Genomic DNA, 15,984 nt, shown 5'->3' with positions numbered 1-15,984 from the left:
TTTGGTTTTTTATTATTAAAAAAACAACGGATCTTGGATGAGAAGAAAGGAAACAGCTAGTTACCCTGCTGGTGCAGGAAAGTGAATTTACCCTGATACTTCTGAAAAAATGCTTACACAGCACCTGCAAGAGACTGCCCTCAGCCTAGCTCCTGTGTCTTCTCAGCACCATGAGTGCATGACAATAAATACCGTGTTTCCCCCTTTTTAAGACACCGTCTTATAACTTTTCCCCCCTCAAAAAACACAGGGTGGCTTACTTTCGGTGGGATGTCTTATTTTTTTATTACCGGTACGGGTTTTACGGTTCAGGGCGCTGGCTCAGGGCGCTGCTGGGCTGTCTTGAGTGCTCGGCGCTGCAGCAGCCCCCAGTTCCGGGTGGCGGGGTGGCAGGCGTCTTTGGCCGGGCCAGGCAGAGGCCGCTGGCTCATGCGCTCCGCCCGCCGCTGCAGGGCGCTCCAAGCTCCTTGGCCGGGCCAGGCAAGGAAGAAGCAGTGAGTCCAGCAGTGGCGGCAAGCACGGAAGTGGCAGGGATGGCGGTGGACGAGAAGGCAGAGCGCGGGGATGCAGCCAGCAAGGCGGGAGCGCGATCAGCTGTTAAGCGGAGCTCTTGGAGCGCCTCTTCATAGCTGATCACGCTCCTGCAGTGCTGGCTGCATGGGGTGACTCTGTGAGTGAAGGTGCCTGTGGAGGTTGGTTTCCGCGGCGCGGAAGTATGGCTTATTTTCGGGGTATGTCTTATATTTCTCAAATACTTAAAAACTCTGCCATGGCTTACTTTATGACTACGTATTAAAAAAGGGGAAACAGGGTAAAGCCTATTGTTAAGTAGCTCTTATGCTCACAGTCAGAGGAGTCTGTTAGAGAACATTAAGCAAACGTTTCCTTAAATCACAGCATGGAAATGAACTTTAAATCAAATCAGCTGGCTGCCAGGCCTCATCAGAGTGTTAATGAAGCACTAAAATCTGCCCTGTGCCAGTTGCATTTCTAAGCTACAGGAGCCTTGGCCAGATAATGGAATTCCCATCTATAGCTTTGCCGCATGCCTACATGGGAATAGATTAATGCCCAGAGTTCACAAATGGCTCACTACACTGGAGGAAAGTGGGTATGTGAGATGGGGGTGTGGTGGGTTGGGAAGGCTTGCATTACATAAGCAGGAGAGTGAATCAGGATGTTTCATGCAAAAGACTACATTTTTTCTAAAGTCTCCTTCTTCCCTAAGAACTTGCAGAGAATACCCGCCAGATCAGTTCTTAATTGCCTTTCCCTGCCACTGGTGACCAAACAGCAAGGTTGAAGGTCCTGGTGTTAAATAGAAAACTATTATTTCTTTTGGTGCTGTTTCTTGAAAGGAATTTGGAGCCTCAAGTTTGTTTTTTTCTTCTCAGAAGACTGGCCAGGACTTTTGTTTTGTTTTTGCAATTATTGAGCTGCACATAGATTTTAAATTTCATAATGAGCCAGTGTTTTCCAATATCTGGGTTGAGGCAACACATTTTTGGCATGATTGCTATTACCAAGCCAGGAGACAGAACAAAAATACTGAACATTATGAAGTGATATTGGTGGGTCTCTTATTTAAAATACACAGGTTCTGGTGATAAGTGAACTTCCTCCCTCCCTGGTTTTGATCACATTGAAATAATGTCTGAAAGTGCAACCCACATGGCAGGGTTGAACACATAAGTCCGTCTTACGGAATTGGCATCCCCCAAGGGTGCTGATTCCATGGGAAGCCCCCTCCTGTGCCCATGTGATGTGCTGCTGCTGTGTTATTTGTAGTGTGGGGGTCACTCCATATTCTACTCAAATGCTGTGGGGTGTGAATGTGAAGGAAGCCTGACCAATCAGATCTTGTAGCTGCAGCCTAATCAGCTTTTCTTAATGGACTCTGTTCCTCTGGAAAAGGGACATGAAAACTTTCTTAAGAGCTAGGTAATGTTTAAAAAACATAATAAGTTCGAATCCTGTTGCATGGGGTATGAAAAGCAGGTAGGATCTGCCAATGCTGCAGACAACATTTGCGATGAAGATGGAAACACTGGATGGATGGACTACAAAATGTGAGCAGCCTAGGAGGCAGTAATGAACAGTGGGTAGGTACCACTTCTTTCCCCACTCCCCCCAAGTTGTACTGATTACGACCAATTTACTTTTTTGAGTTAGTGGGTAGACTTGGTGCCTCTCTTAGTGTGGTGTAGTGGTTGGAGTGGTGGACTTGTAATCTGGTGAACCGGGTTCGATTCCCTGCTCCTCCACATGCAGCTGCTGGGTGACCTTGGGCTAGTCACACTTCTTTGAAGTCTCTCAGCCCCACCCACCTCACAGGGTGTTTGTTGTGGGGGAGGAGGGGAAAGGAGATTGTTAGCCGCTTTGAGACTCCTTAGGGTAGTGATAAAGCGGGGTATCAAATCCAAACTACTACTACTACTACTCCTCTTCTTCTTCTTCTTCTTCTTCTTCTTCTTCTTCTTCTTCTTCTTCTTCTTCTTCTTCTTCTTCTTCTTCTTCTTCTTCTTCTTCAAGTCTGGTAGTGCTTGAATTACAGGGGTGCCAGGGGGACCCAACCCCTTTTGTGATGTCCCCCTTAGCTACTATTTTTTAGAAAGCTAAAGCATGATGGAGCTAAAACAGGGAGGGGGTGTTGATTTCATTAAGCCGGCTTGCTTTCCTCTATAATTCAAGCACTAATGCTTGGGATGATAGCAGTGCACACAAAGGACACATACATAACCATGTCATATTGCATACATTTGCCTCTGGTATATCTGAGTTGGTCCTCCAGCTGCTCTGGAAATGCCTTTTGATGAGTGGGATATAAATAAAAGGCAGTGGGAACCTCTGAGCCCACCTCTTATGCTAGGGAAGTGCAACCTGTGGTTCTGTGCAGATGTTGTTGGATTCCAGCTCCCTTCAGCTCTAAGATGGTGGGAATTGCAATCTAGCAACATCTGGAAAGCTGCAGGTTTACCACCCTCCCCTTACACTGTATCTGCACCTCTACATCTCCAGAGCTTCTCACTGTATTCAGTTGCATCACTAGCCTTTTGCAGATGTATTTCTGCAAAGGGTTCTCACACATGAACAGGGTAGTGCCAAGGAGCTACACCTTTGGCATTGACTAACCCTTCCCTTGGTGTCTACTCTGCACAGCGAGTCACATACCTATTCCTATTCCTTCCACAATAAATGGGAAGGATGGGTTTCATAAGACCAACATTATTTATTTTGAGGACTACTGTCTGACGAACACATATCTCTGAGTGGTGTACTGGTCTTGTCACCACTAGAACATGCAGCTTTCCATTGAGGTGACAACTTGTAACATTTAAACAAAACCTGGATTGGTAAACCTGACTATGTGCTCCTACTGTTTGCTGATGTTCCCAGAGTCCACAGCTGGAAATTAAATGAGAGAGCTATCATTTGGGTGCAGGGAGTCATCTGAAGACTCAAGGCTTTTCTTGGCTCAGCCACCTGCTAGACATCTTAAGAAGCATGGATGAAGGAGAAGGCTGGCGAGAAAATGTATTAAACTTTCAAAAAGCCTTTTGATAAAAAAAGCCCCACACAAGGCAGGTGTTTAAGGAAATGTGGCCACCTTTAGGGTTAGAGGTAAGGTTCTCTTGTAGATTAAAACCAGTTGTGATAGGAAGCCGAAATAAATGGCCAATTCTCAGCGTGAAAGGTTAATAATAGGTTGGGCCAAGGATCTAAACCAAGGCCCACGTTCTATAAATGTCTTAATGAGCGTCAAGAAGGGTGCTACAAGAACAGTGAAACTTGCTGATGACACACAGTTATCTAGGTTACTCAAGAGGAGGAGGGAACTGGGAATACTAAGCTGTTGTGGAACTCTGGTTAAGAGCTGGCAAAAAGGGGAAACTACTTAATAGTGAAAAAGGCAGAGTAGAACCCTCTTAGGCAATGACTGGAAAAAGGTTGGCTAGAAACTCCTTAAAGCCCCAGTAGAAGATGTTCAGAGGCCAAGCCAGCACTGGGCCCAAATTTTTGAACATGAACAAGAGTGAAGATGCAAACAAGGCAATTGTTGGCATCTGTCTGTCTCGGGAGGCAATGGAGTATGCCTCCAGGAGTGAAGTCAAACCGCTGTGTTAGCAATACTGAAAGGACCTCCCTGGGGCACAAGCCTGGGCAACCTGTATGGAAGTGCTGGGCTGCCCAGATTCCCCCTCTCAACCTTTCTGAGATACACTAGTCCAGGGGTCTGCAACCTTTAAGACAAAAAGAGCCACTTGGACCCGTTTCCGAAGAAAAAAAAATAAACTAGGAGCCGCAAAACAGGGACGTAATTAGAAATCAGAGGGCCCCATAGCAAAATTTGCTATGCCCAATAATAAATGCCCCAAAATGCCATAGAAAATTATTCAGGGCCCCAGTGTACCATAAATCCTAATCAGTGCCTGATGTAAATAATAATTAATAATGAGTGCCCAATGTCATCCTCGTCATTATAAAAATAACTTTGAGTTTGGGCTGCCTTGATTACTGGGAATGGGCAAAACTCTGACTCCCTTATTAGGACACCTGTATGGTTTCATGTGTGTTGCTCCCATCAAGTGAACTTATAAAATTTCCTCATATTGAATCAACCCATTGATTAATACATCTACCTCAATCTCCTGACCAGGCCAGCAGGAGGCCACAGGCAGGCCGCAGGCAGGAGCAGCAGCAGCAAACACGCGATCCGAGCCCGCAAGCCTTTTCTGCTGCTGGGCGGAAAGAAGCGCGCCCGTTTAAAAAAATAAATAACTCTGCCCCCGCCCCCCGTGAGCCTATTGGCTGCAGAAATGCGGCAGGGAGGGGCTGATGCAGGGAGGGGGCCGACCACGCTCCCTGGGCTGCTAACGTCACCTTGCGTCCTTTTTGCACAGTTCACGCGCACAGCGGAGTTGTGGACTCCGGCGGGCGCCATGCGGGGCGCAGGCGCACAGCACGCCGCCGCAGCAGTGTGATCTGGCGGCGGTGGGCACCGCGCGAGTGTCTGGCGGGCGTGGCGGGCGCCGCCGCATGGCTCAGGCAGCGCATGGCTCGGACGCCTCCTCCCCTCGTATCTGGCTCTTTTACACCTTTGCTGCGGCTCCGGAGCCGCAGGTTGCAGACCCCTGCACTAGTCCAAAGGAAAGCGGAGCAATACTTTTGGCACCAGCTTGGCTACAGGAGTTGCCAGAAGGAGATGTACAAGGCTATCTTCCCAGGTTGACAAGCTCTAGAGCACATGCAGCAACTGCCTTCTTGCCTGTTGGACTCACTATTGGTCTCATGTGCTCCAGCTACCCGAGCCTGTCTTTGCATACGGGGGAAGTCCCTAACTCACCGAGCGTTTGAGACCAATCTGTGGGATTTAATCCACTGGAAGCAGTCAAATACAACATTCCTTGTTTTGCTAGAGTAGACATGCAAGGAGTGTTTGGTCCAGCCAGCCGAAACTTCCTGTTCCTCCTGGCCTGGAGCATCCTTCCTTGCATGTGACTAGTGGGTGGGTGTGACCTTTCCAGACCTGGTAAAGGGCCAAGGCATGCTGCCACTCTCTCTCTTTTCCATCTTCTTTTCGTCCTGCGAACTTCCTGGCGTGGAATGAACTGGCTGCCAGCCAAGCAGTCCCTCAGGTCATCTCCCGTATGGGGTAAACCTGTTTTTATACGTTTGTAACTTTAAGCCTAAAGCCTGCCTTCAGGGATCTCACTGTGCCCTGCCTGATTGTGAGTAAACTTTTTTTATTTCTTAGGCATAAGACTGTGGCGTCTTTATTCTTTTAGGAGGGATTCAAGGGGTCTTACCAGGAAAATATTAGAACACATTTCAATCTGACAAGCCAAATTGAATTGTGTATTGTCTTAAGAACTAGAAGAACAGATCGTGAAGCTGAGGCTCCAATACTTTGGCCACCTCATGAGAAGAGAAGAATCCTTGGAAAAGACCCTGATGTTGGGAAAGATTGAGGGCACTAGGAGAAGGGGACGACAGAGGATGAGATGGTTGGACAGTGTTCTCGAAGCTACGAACATGAGTTTGACCAAACTGTGGGAGACAGTGCAAGACAGGAGTGCCTGGCGTGCTATGGTCCATGGGGTCACGAAGAGGGCGGACACGACTAAACAACAACAACAATTGTCTTAAGAAACCCACATGAGTTTGCAACTAGTTTTCTGCTGTGTAAAGGGGAATGCACTCTGCTAAGTAAAGGAACTTGCTAGCACAAGTTAGGAAGGATATTAATAAACAATATATATCCTCTACTGCCACCCTGAACATTCCCACACCATCAGCTACCCTCACCTGGTTTAGCCTGCCAGTCAAAACCGTTCCCGTGGTGTGGCCGCTGTTGCATGCTAGGAGCCACGGGAAAGATCTGAGTGCAAGTTGGGGACCAAAACTGGACAAATTACCCCAGGAGGAGTCCCCCACCAGAGGTACCATCCCTCCCCTAACAACCCCATACTCCCCAAAGCAATGGCTGAATGCTTTTAAGAGAGTTCTTCTGGAGTGTGTTGGTTCTTTATCTCCTAGTAATACAGGCGTTTGTCCATGTCTTTGTTTTCACATTCCCTTGTCTCTGTTTGCTTTGCCACTACTCTCTCACATCCTTTTAAAATTCACCAAAGGCCAGGAGCTGATGATGGTAGGGAATTTTCCTCTTTATTTACTAGTAAAATGTCAATCTTAATAGCAAACACAGGAATATGCAGACCTTCTGACTTGGGTGTCCATGGTGGATGGCCTCTCTCTCGCTTGCTCTTTTTCGTTTTCATTTTTGCTTCATCAAAAAAGAGGCAGGCCGCCATCATTTTTGAGCCATCGTTAGAGGCTGCCTTCTGAAGTCCATAGTCCTCCTGTCTTTCACCATGATGGCAGGTTGCTAGGGAGGAGGAGGACAGAGAGGGTGCGGGTGGGTTCAGAAACTAGCCTATTTTCTAAAGGTACAGTTTACATTCATTTCTCTGGCCCTGCCCAGCTCTGCCATGTGCTCCCCTAGAAGAGAATCTTGCCCTCAAGCTGAAAGTTCCCCCCACCTCTGTAAGATTGGATCAGAATCCGCAGAGTGCAGGCATGTCCAAAGTCTGTTTCAGGGGCCTAATTCGGCCCCTGTAGCAGTTTTCTATGATATTAGGCTTCTATGCCGAAATCGGGCTTGAACGAAGCATTCCATCATAATCAATAGAATAGGTTGTGGAGTGTTGCTTGGTTGCAGTGTGCAGCGGTGATTCCCGTGACCGTTTCTCCTGTCCGAAAATGTGCCCACAGTCCCCCCAAAAGGTTGGTGCACTAGAGGCACCACATCCAGCTTCCTTCCTTGATATGCATCCCCCACCCCTTTAAAAAGCATTCTGAAATGAAGACCCACAATGACAGGGATGCAGGATTGTTTCCCTGCAGATAAATTAATTGCTACTAAGAAGGGGCTCCTCTTTCTCAGAGGTGAAGTTTCAGATGGATGCTCCGTACAGGCTGTTAACAGGCTGTTAACATTGAAGTTAGACACCCAGAAGAATGAACAGTCCAGGAGAGAGAGAACTTTTTCTGTTTTAACGATAAGGAGGAAATACCTGCATTGATCCAGTTCAGCTACTTTTCTGCCTGAGAATTAGTAGACTCGTGGTTTGAAAGATTGATAAATGTTCCACTTTTTTTGCAAGATTGATAAATGTTCCACTTTTTGGTTCCCCATTGAGTCAGTCCCCCTTGCCTGCTTAGCTTCCCCCATCCCACCCACGCTGCTTTGTGTGTGTTGCATTGTCTGTTCAAGGAGGAGCAGAGATGCGGGGAGATGTAATTCCTCACTTCTATTCCCACAGAACTTCAGATAAATGAACAAAGAATACATACGCCATGCACTTGTGTTTGTGTCCAGTGTGGGGCGTGGGGTGCTCTTACTCTCCCAGTAGACTCAGCCTGGATGGGCATTGGCTCACGCAGAGGAGGAGCTGCCACCCTGCGGAAGGAGGCAGACCTGCCTCGCTGCCCTGCCCTGGACTGAAGCGGATGGAAGAAGCAGCCCGCCTCGGAGCAGCTGCTCTCTCTCCACTTAGTCCCAATCTGTCAGCAAAGCTGTTCTCCAACAGGAAAAGGCATATTAATTAAAGCGTGCCATGTGGTGAGCTGTCCTAGCTTTAATTGGGATCTCAGCACACAGCATGTAAATGTCATTCTCCTCCGAAATTTGTGCAAAGGGAGCTCTGTGCTGAGAAGGGGAGGGGGAGTGCAGGCACCAAGGGGGCCACGAACCTTGATTCCCAGCCAACGTCCTCTGTGGAGCACGGAGCAATTACTGCCTCGTGCCCCTTCCTTTCCTTCCCCATCCCCGCTCTCCTTCCCTGAAGGAGCACTGGCCTCTCCCTTCCTCCCTCTCTCCCTCCCCACTTCCTCCACCCTGCTGTCACTGCCTGGCATCCCTGCCATGGTAATTGGGTGGGAGGCTCATTAAAACATGTTCACTGCGTTCCAGCAAATATACGTATTTGTTTCCCCACAGCGTCCCTCTTCGAAGCACATCTCATCTGTTCTTGGTTACTTCCCTTTCCTCGTGTTTGTTTTTCCTTTCAAGTTAGCGTTGCTAGCCTGCAGCACATACTGGAGCAAATGGTCCCCAATCTGTACAGCCTGGCACACCAGACGTCCAGGTTTTTCATGCTCTGGTGTCCTGCCTGTGGTGCCAGGAGGTGAAGGGGGCGATGTCAAGTTTAAAGCTGATGAGGCTTTTGACAGGAATGTTTCCGCCCTTCACTGTCTCTTTTCCCCTTGTCCGACTCTCCTTCATGTGACTTGAACAACACAGCGGGTCTTCCACAGGGGTAGGCTAATGTGGTGCCCTCCAGAAGTTGCTGGACTCCAATTCCCATCAGCCTCTGTCAGCACAGCCAATGGCCCAGGATGATGGGAATTGTAGTCCGGCAACATTGGGAGGACACCACATTGACTCCCCTGGTCTACCATCACAGTGGTGGCCTGCTTCCTAACGTGTGTGTGTGTGTGTGTGTGTGTGTGTGTGTGTGTGTGTGTGTGTGTTTCTCCCAACAAAGCTATTCAAGAGCTGGATTCTCAACATGGCCATAGCCCAGGGGAGGATGACTGTGGGGCAAAAATGCCTTTTCTTTCTGGACGTCTTCACTGAAGATAGGAGTACTGTCTTCTCTCTACTCCATCTCTTAGCGATCTCTTAAGCAAGATTGGAGTAAAGGAGTTCAAGAAGTCAGAAAAGAAAGCCAAGGCAATTCTGCTCTAAGACTCCTACAGATCTCATCCAACAAGGTACAGGCTTGTGACTTCAATGAGCTGTAGGTAGAGCATCAGACAAAGTCTTTGGAGGCCTAATGCTGGCCACCGGTCACCAGCTTGCTGTGATGGTGTAGGTGCTCTGTTTTCCCTCCATCAAGCTATGCTTACTTTTTTTTTATTAAAGATTTTCTTGATTTACAAAAATATATGCAATGTCTCTCATAACCTTTTTACAAATCAGTTTCATTTGTTGAGACATTGGGAAGAAAAGGGGAAAAGAGGTAGGTGGAAGAAGGTAGGTGGGGTCGGGTGGCAATGTTGTTGTTTTCCAAGCTATGCTTACTTGAAAGAAAGTCTTGTTTCCTCATAAAGCTGAAGTATGTAAAATGTTACATAGCAAATCATTTGAACAGGGGTATGTACAGACCGTTAAAATCCACAGAGACACTGTGAAAATCAAAGAAGATAGTCTATTAAGAAATAATGAGTTTGGCATTCAAAATGTATCATAAAAGTATTATTAATCTGGGTGACTGACTGAATCCAGAGTGCTCAGTAATGGTTCCTCATCATACTGGAAAAAGTGACAAGTGGGGTGCCGCAGGGTTCTGTCCTGGGGGCTTTATAAACAACTAGTATCATGAAGCCTGTTAAATTAACGGGTGCTAGAACTACAGCGGCGACTTCCAACTACCGGGTGGCGGAATTTAAAAGGCCCCACTCCCAAATTTCTCTCACAATCTGCGTGCTTCTTTCTACCCTCGTGGGATTGAAGCCCAGAGTGGCGATTTCTGGCTGAGAAGTTTCCATGGAGAGAGGGAGGAGAGGAGGGCAGGGTGGCCTTGCCTGGCTGCCCGCCGGCCCACGGGTGGCGAAGAGAGGCAGGGCAGGCACCGCACAGCCAAAGGCTGGGGAGAAACTTTCCTTCGCCTTCGCCCTCCCCTGTTGAGTCAGATGTGCCGCCTCACCCCAAGGAGGGACAGAGGGAGGCGCTGCTCAAAGGTGCCCTTCCTCCCCCCATTCACCTCCGCCGGCCTCCACCCTCGCTTCCCCGACACGCCCTGCCTCCCTCAGCCGGCGCCGCTTGGATGTGGTGGGTAAGTGGTCAGCTGAGTCCTTGTCAGGGGAAAAAGGCGGGGAATAAATAAACCAACAGCCCTTTTAAAGAAGCGCTGCTGCTGCTGCTGCCTTCCAGGCACCTCATGGAGCCCGCGTGGAAGCCGCGCCTCCTCCTCCGCTAACCTGGCGGGGCGCGGCAGCCCCAATTCCCTTCTTTCACTCTCAGAGGAGGTTGGAGGAGGGCGGCAGCGGCATCGCTGCCCCTGAAAGTGGCCCGGCGGCAGGACGGCCGAACAAAGAAATGCTCCCTTGGCTCGGCTGTGCCGCGACCTTTCCCCCTGACACGTTCCGCTTGGCTGCCGCTGCTTCTTTCTCCTCTGCGCAGCGCCCCCCCCCCGCGCAAGCGCAGTGAGGCGCTTGTCCGGCCGGGAGCGGCGGTTGGCGGCCGCGGGAAAACGGTAGGCAGAGGGGTGGGGGTGGGGAGAGCGCGTGTGCGCGTGTGTGCACCCAGTCTCTGCGCCCAATCCCTGTGTCTGTGGGGCACATGCGCAGTAGCGCAAACCCAGGGACTGGACGCAGAGACACTTGGACTTTATTATATAGGACTAGGATGGAGGTATTGAGGGGGTGCTCATCAAATTTGCAGATGACATCCAACTGGGGAAGTGTTTATTAAGGAAATGGTGCCAGCACTGAGCAAAAGGATATTGCCCATACAGTGGTACCTCAGTTTACAAACACAATTGGTTCCAGAAGTCTGTACTTAACCTGAAGCATACTTAACCTGAAGTGAACTTTCCCATTGAAAGTAATGGAAAGTGGATTAATCTGTTCCAGACGGGTCCACGGAGTACTCAACCTGAAGTGTACTTAACCCGAGGTATGAGTGTAATTGGTTCTGGAAGTCTGTACTTAACCTGAAGTGTACTTAACCTGAAGCAAACTTTCCCATTGAAAGTAATGGAAAGTGGATTAATCCGTTCCAGACAGGTCCGCGGAGTACTTAAACTGAAAATACTCAAACCGAGGCGTACTTAAACCGAGGTATGACTGTACTCAGGACATGAACCAATCCTTGTCATACAAGATGGCGAGAAGCAGGGTCTTGTGAGAGACAATCAGGAAACTTTGTGCAAATAAGATTCCATTCTTTGTGCTAATGGAAGCAGAGTAAGTAGCATATTTCTACCTAGCAACAATGTTGATTAGTTTTTAACAATAAGGAAGCAGGAGGAGAGGTAGATTCCACTTCCTGCAATGCCTTTCTGAAAGAGACCAGCTTGACAGCACCCTGCTCTGCAGTCTATGCCTGTCAGATTGAACCTGCAAAAGAAATGGATCAAATACCTGCAGTGGCAAGGCTTGAAAATTTGACAAGCATAGTTAGCTCCTAAAGAGGGTTTGGGCCCTTTTCTAAAATGGATGTTATTTATGTTAAGCTGCAACATACAAGTGAAATGGCAGCCCTAACATCACTTACCTGGGAGTAAGACCCATTGACTTTAATAGGACTTACTTCTGAGTAGACATGATAAGGCTTGTGCTATAAGCTTTTGTGGCCAACGCAGGCCTAGCTCAGCATTATAAAGGTGCCAGGCCAGCAAAAATCCACAGCGAAGAGTTTAGTAGGCAGGGGCACTTATGACTTGTGCTTGTCCTTATGCTGTTGTAGTGAGGCAGCAGCTGAGGCAATTATTTCTGGTGGCTGGGGGGTTTTGGGTCCACTTTCAGGGGAATCTACACTTAGGCAACCAAGGAAAGAACAGTTAAGAACATCTAAGGAGCCCTACTGGATCAGGCCAAAGGTCCATCAGTCTAGCTATTGGGCTATTTTAAAACGAGGCTGCATATTTTTTTAAATTTAAAATCTTAAATTGTATTTTAATTAATTTGTTTTTTCTTTTATTTCTTATTGTAATTTTACTGTGTCAGCCGCCCTGAGCCCGGTTTTGACTGGGGAGGGCAGGGTATAAATAAAAATTTGTTGTTGTTGTTGTTGTTGTTGTTATAATTATAGCATTCTGTTCTCACAGTGGCCAACCTGATATCTGTGGTAAGCCCACAAACAGGAAATGGGTGCAACAGCACTCTGCACATTTGTATTTCCTGCAACTATTATTCAGAGGGGGTAGAGTATAGCCATTGTGGATAGTAGACATTGATAGTCCTATTCTCCATGAACATGTCCTAACACTCTTTTAAAGCCCTCCAAGTTGGTGGCCATTCCTATGTCTTGTGGGAGTGAGTTCCACAGTTTAACTATGTGCTGTACTATCTTCTGTCTTTTTTGGGCTGTTTGCAAAGCTCTCCCCACATTACCAGTAGTACCATGTAAATAACACTGGTTGCCAGTGATGGTTCAGAGTGGGGTGAATTTGGAGGCAGGGAGTAAAACATTTTCACCCTCAGGAATTCGGTGTTCTTTCTTTGCTCCCTTGTAGAAAATGGAGTGTGGTCTTTTTCCTGTAACTTTAATGCTAGGTCCTGATAAGATCATAGCTATTAAAATAGGTTGCTCAATTCCCAGTTCAATAATGCAGTAATACCCTGATAGGATCACAGGTTGGCTCTGATCACAGATCAGCTCTAATCTATCCTTCAGAGCAGAGCACTGGGCAAAGCTGCTGTATCAGAAGCTAACTTTAATTTGCAGATTATTTATTTTTGTGTCAGACTTAAGACGGAGCTGGGGATAAGCAAGAGCCTGTTATCACCACAGCATTCTCTGGCTGCTGACCAGGCATTTCAGCAGACGTTTTTCTCTCTCCTCCCAGAGAGGTTTTAATGGGCTCCAAAGTGCTTTGATGTATGGTTTCTGAAACCAACCTCTGTCCTTCCACCTACTCCAGCAAGATTTCTCATCTTTTGTTATTATACTGCTTAGAGCTCCACTTCTATAGAAAGCTTGTGCTGCATGCAACTTGAAGCCAGAGGGGCCCCAGTCCAGCTGAAGTTGTGACTAATGCTGCCATCTTTATTGACATTTACTTGAACGTATGCCCCACTAACCACAGGAGAACATGGTGATGGAGTAACCACAGGCTGGAATGTGCTGCGGGTTTTATTAGAAAGCAGTGGAACTTAAGGCAGTCGTCACCCACTTGTCCTAGAACAGCTTTCCCCATCTTGGTGACTCGTGATGTTTTAGGACTACAGTTCCCATCCCATCCCTTGATCATTGGCCCTGCTTGCTGCTGATAGGGAGTTGCAGTCCAAAACGCCTGAATGACACCAGGTGTGGGAAGGCTGTTCTATCAGTTCCAATGGACTTTGGTTTCAACCACCTTTAGCGGCATTGGGGCCCAGTTGCTTACTTCCATTTCTGCACCTTCTCCCAAGAGATTTTATTTGCTTTCCTGTTGTTTTGTTTTTTTACACGGGAAGTAGTTGAGCAAAACGTGCAAACCCCCTGGAGCAGTTTGCAGATCTCAAGAACATCGCAGTGTCAAACTCTTTTGCACCATGTAAGTTTTTTTAAAAACAAAATAAAATTCAGATAGATCCATATGTCTAAAATTGATTATTAGTTTTAACCTGGGGCAGTTGCTGCCTGCACCCTCTTTTTGGTCACCAGTGGTGCATCCCCTTCTATTATTTTGTAACTAACAAATAACCTCCTTGCTAAACACTTAGAGGAAATACTGCAGCTCTCTGAAGGTATATATAGCCTTTACCTCTTGCTCCAATGGGCTAAAGCACAATGTGTGTCTTTTGTTAAGTTGCCAAACATTAGGGAAAACATAAATTGGCAGAAGAAGATCCACTGACCATGGTGCTGAAATGGCTGTAATGATTCTGCCTGGGAATTAAGGGCACGGCTGATCCAAAATAAACGTTACTTCCCTAATTTGAGGATTATTTTGCTACCGCCAGGAAATCACCTGAGAGACATGATGGCTGAGAGACATGTCAGATTGTCACCAATGCTAGTCTTACTCAGAGTTGTTGTTGTTGTTGTTTAGTCGTTTAGTCGTGTCCGACTCTTCGTGACCCAATGGACCAGAGCACGCCAGGCACTCCTGTCTCCCCCTGCCTCCCACAGTTTGGTCAAACTCATGTTCGTAGCTTCGAGAACACTGTCCAACCATCTTGTCCTCTGTCATCCCCTTCTCCTAGTGCCCTCAATTTTCCCAACATCAGGGCCTTTTCCAGGGAGTCTTCTCTTCTCATGAGGTGGCCAAAGTATTGTAGCCTCAGCTTCAGGACCTGTCCTTCCAGTGAGCACTCAGGGCTGATTTACTCAGAGTAGATCCACTTAAATAAATGAACATGACTAAGTTGAGAAATGTAAGCTTAACACAGATCTCGCCAGAGTGTTGTAGAAATCTCTTCCACGCTGTCTGATCTTGCTTAGGTTACTTTAGGAAAAAGAAATTACTTTTGCCATTCAAATGGAATGACTCCTCAGATCAGCACCTCCCGGGAGAAGAAACATGTAGTTTGGCTGGCCTACATTCTTCCTCCTTACGGTTGGTGCTGCAGCAATCTGGGACTTAGCCTTGAGGGAAAGAGGCTGTGCTGCTAAATTAATGGGTGAGTTGGACCTTAGACTGATTAAGGATGCAATCTAATACCCACTTACCTGGAAGTGAGCCTCCTTTAATTCAATGGAACTTACTTCTGAGTAGACATATGCAGGATTGCACTGTAAATTTGATAAATGCTTGTGTTGTTATGAGACTTATTACTTTGATCCTCACCATCCCATGTTTTATCTTCAAAGAATGTCACTTTGTCTTTTTTGAAGCGGAACATATTTGCTTTTTATGATATTTGGCAGCATTTTTATACCACTCATTAACAATGAATTATCTAGGCCATGTACATTTTAAACACACACACACACACCAGGAAACATAACATCACATGCCAGTTTTGCTAAGGCTACCCTCCCTCCCTCTCCAATTTTACTCCTGCCAAATCCCAGTGAAAGTTACCCAGAAGCCAGTCTGACTCCAGGATGATGAACTGTAGTTGCCACCGTGACAAAAATGACAGGTAAGTTTCTGCTCCACTCTTTTACCTGCCCCTTCCTCTGTGAAACAGACAAGGCATGGCTCTTCTTCAATTATCCCTGGTAATGAGACAGTGGAGATAATTAACAAGAAGACAGCAGTGTTATTCTGTCAAGTAAATATCATGGTTGTGTTCTCAAACTTGATCCTGCTGAAATGTTCAAGGCCATCTGAAAGCCTCTTCTGTTACCAAGTGCAGTGGGTTCAGCCGTAGGCATAATTAGAAGAGCCTCAGTTGCCTAATGAAGACTGACTGGTAGCTATTAGGAGGGTGACATTAAAACGCTTAAATGCTATGGAAGATGTGGCAGGCCCACATCTGCCTGCCCACTGTGAAAGTGCCCAAGTTGCACTGCCAGAAGCCCCCTGCTAATCACCTATATCAAAGCAAATACTAATTAAAGCAATTATTTAAGGAAGAAACCAAACTGATACTTGTGCATTTCCAAAGGCAGCCTTGCTCAGCCACTAAGTTTTTGCTGCTGGGCCTGGAGTAAAGAACGGCAACAAATGGAATTACCAAGGACAAAGCCATGTTTTCTAATATGCCTCAAAATGCTCCAGCTGCAGGACTTTGGCCGTGGTCATGGCCTACAGAGAACAAGAACAGCATCAGCAATATGCACTCCCTCAAGCATCTCTCTAGTCCTTCAGTTTTGCTCTGTTA

This window comes from Zootoca vivipara, chromosome 1 (assembly GCF_965207765.1).
Source record: "Zootoca vivipara chromosome 1, rZooViv2.hap1.1, whole genome shotgun sequence".
NCBI classification, from domain to species: domain Eukaryota; kingdom Metazoa; phylum Chordata; class Lepidosauria; order Squamata; family Lacertidae; genus Zootoca; species Zootoca vivipara.
This window is presented reverse-complemented; position numbering follows the sequence as displayed.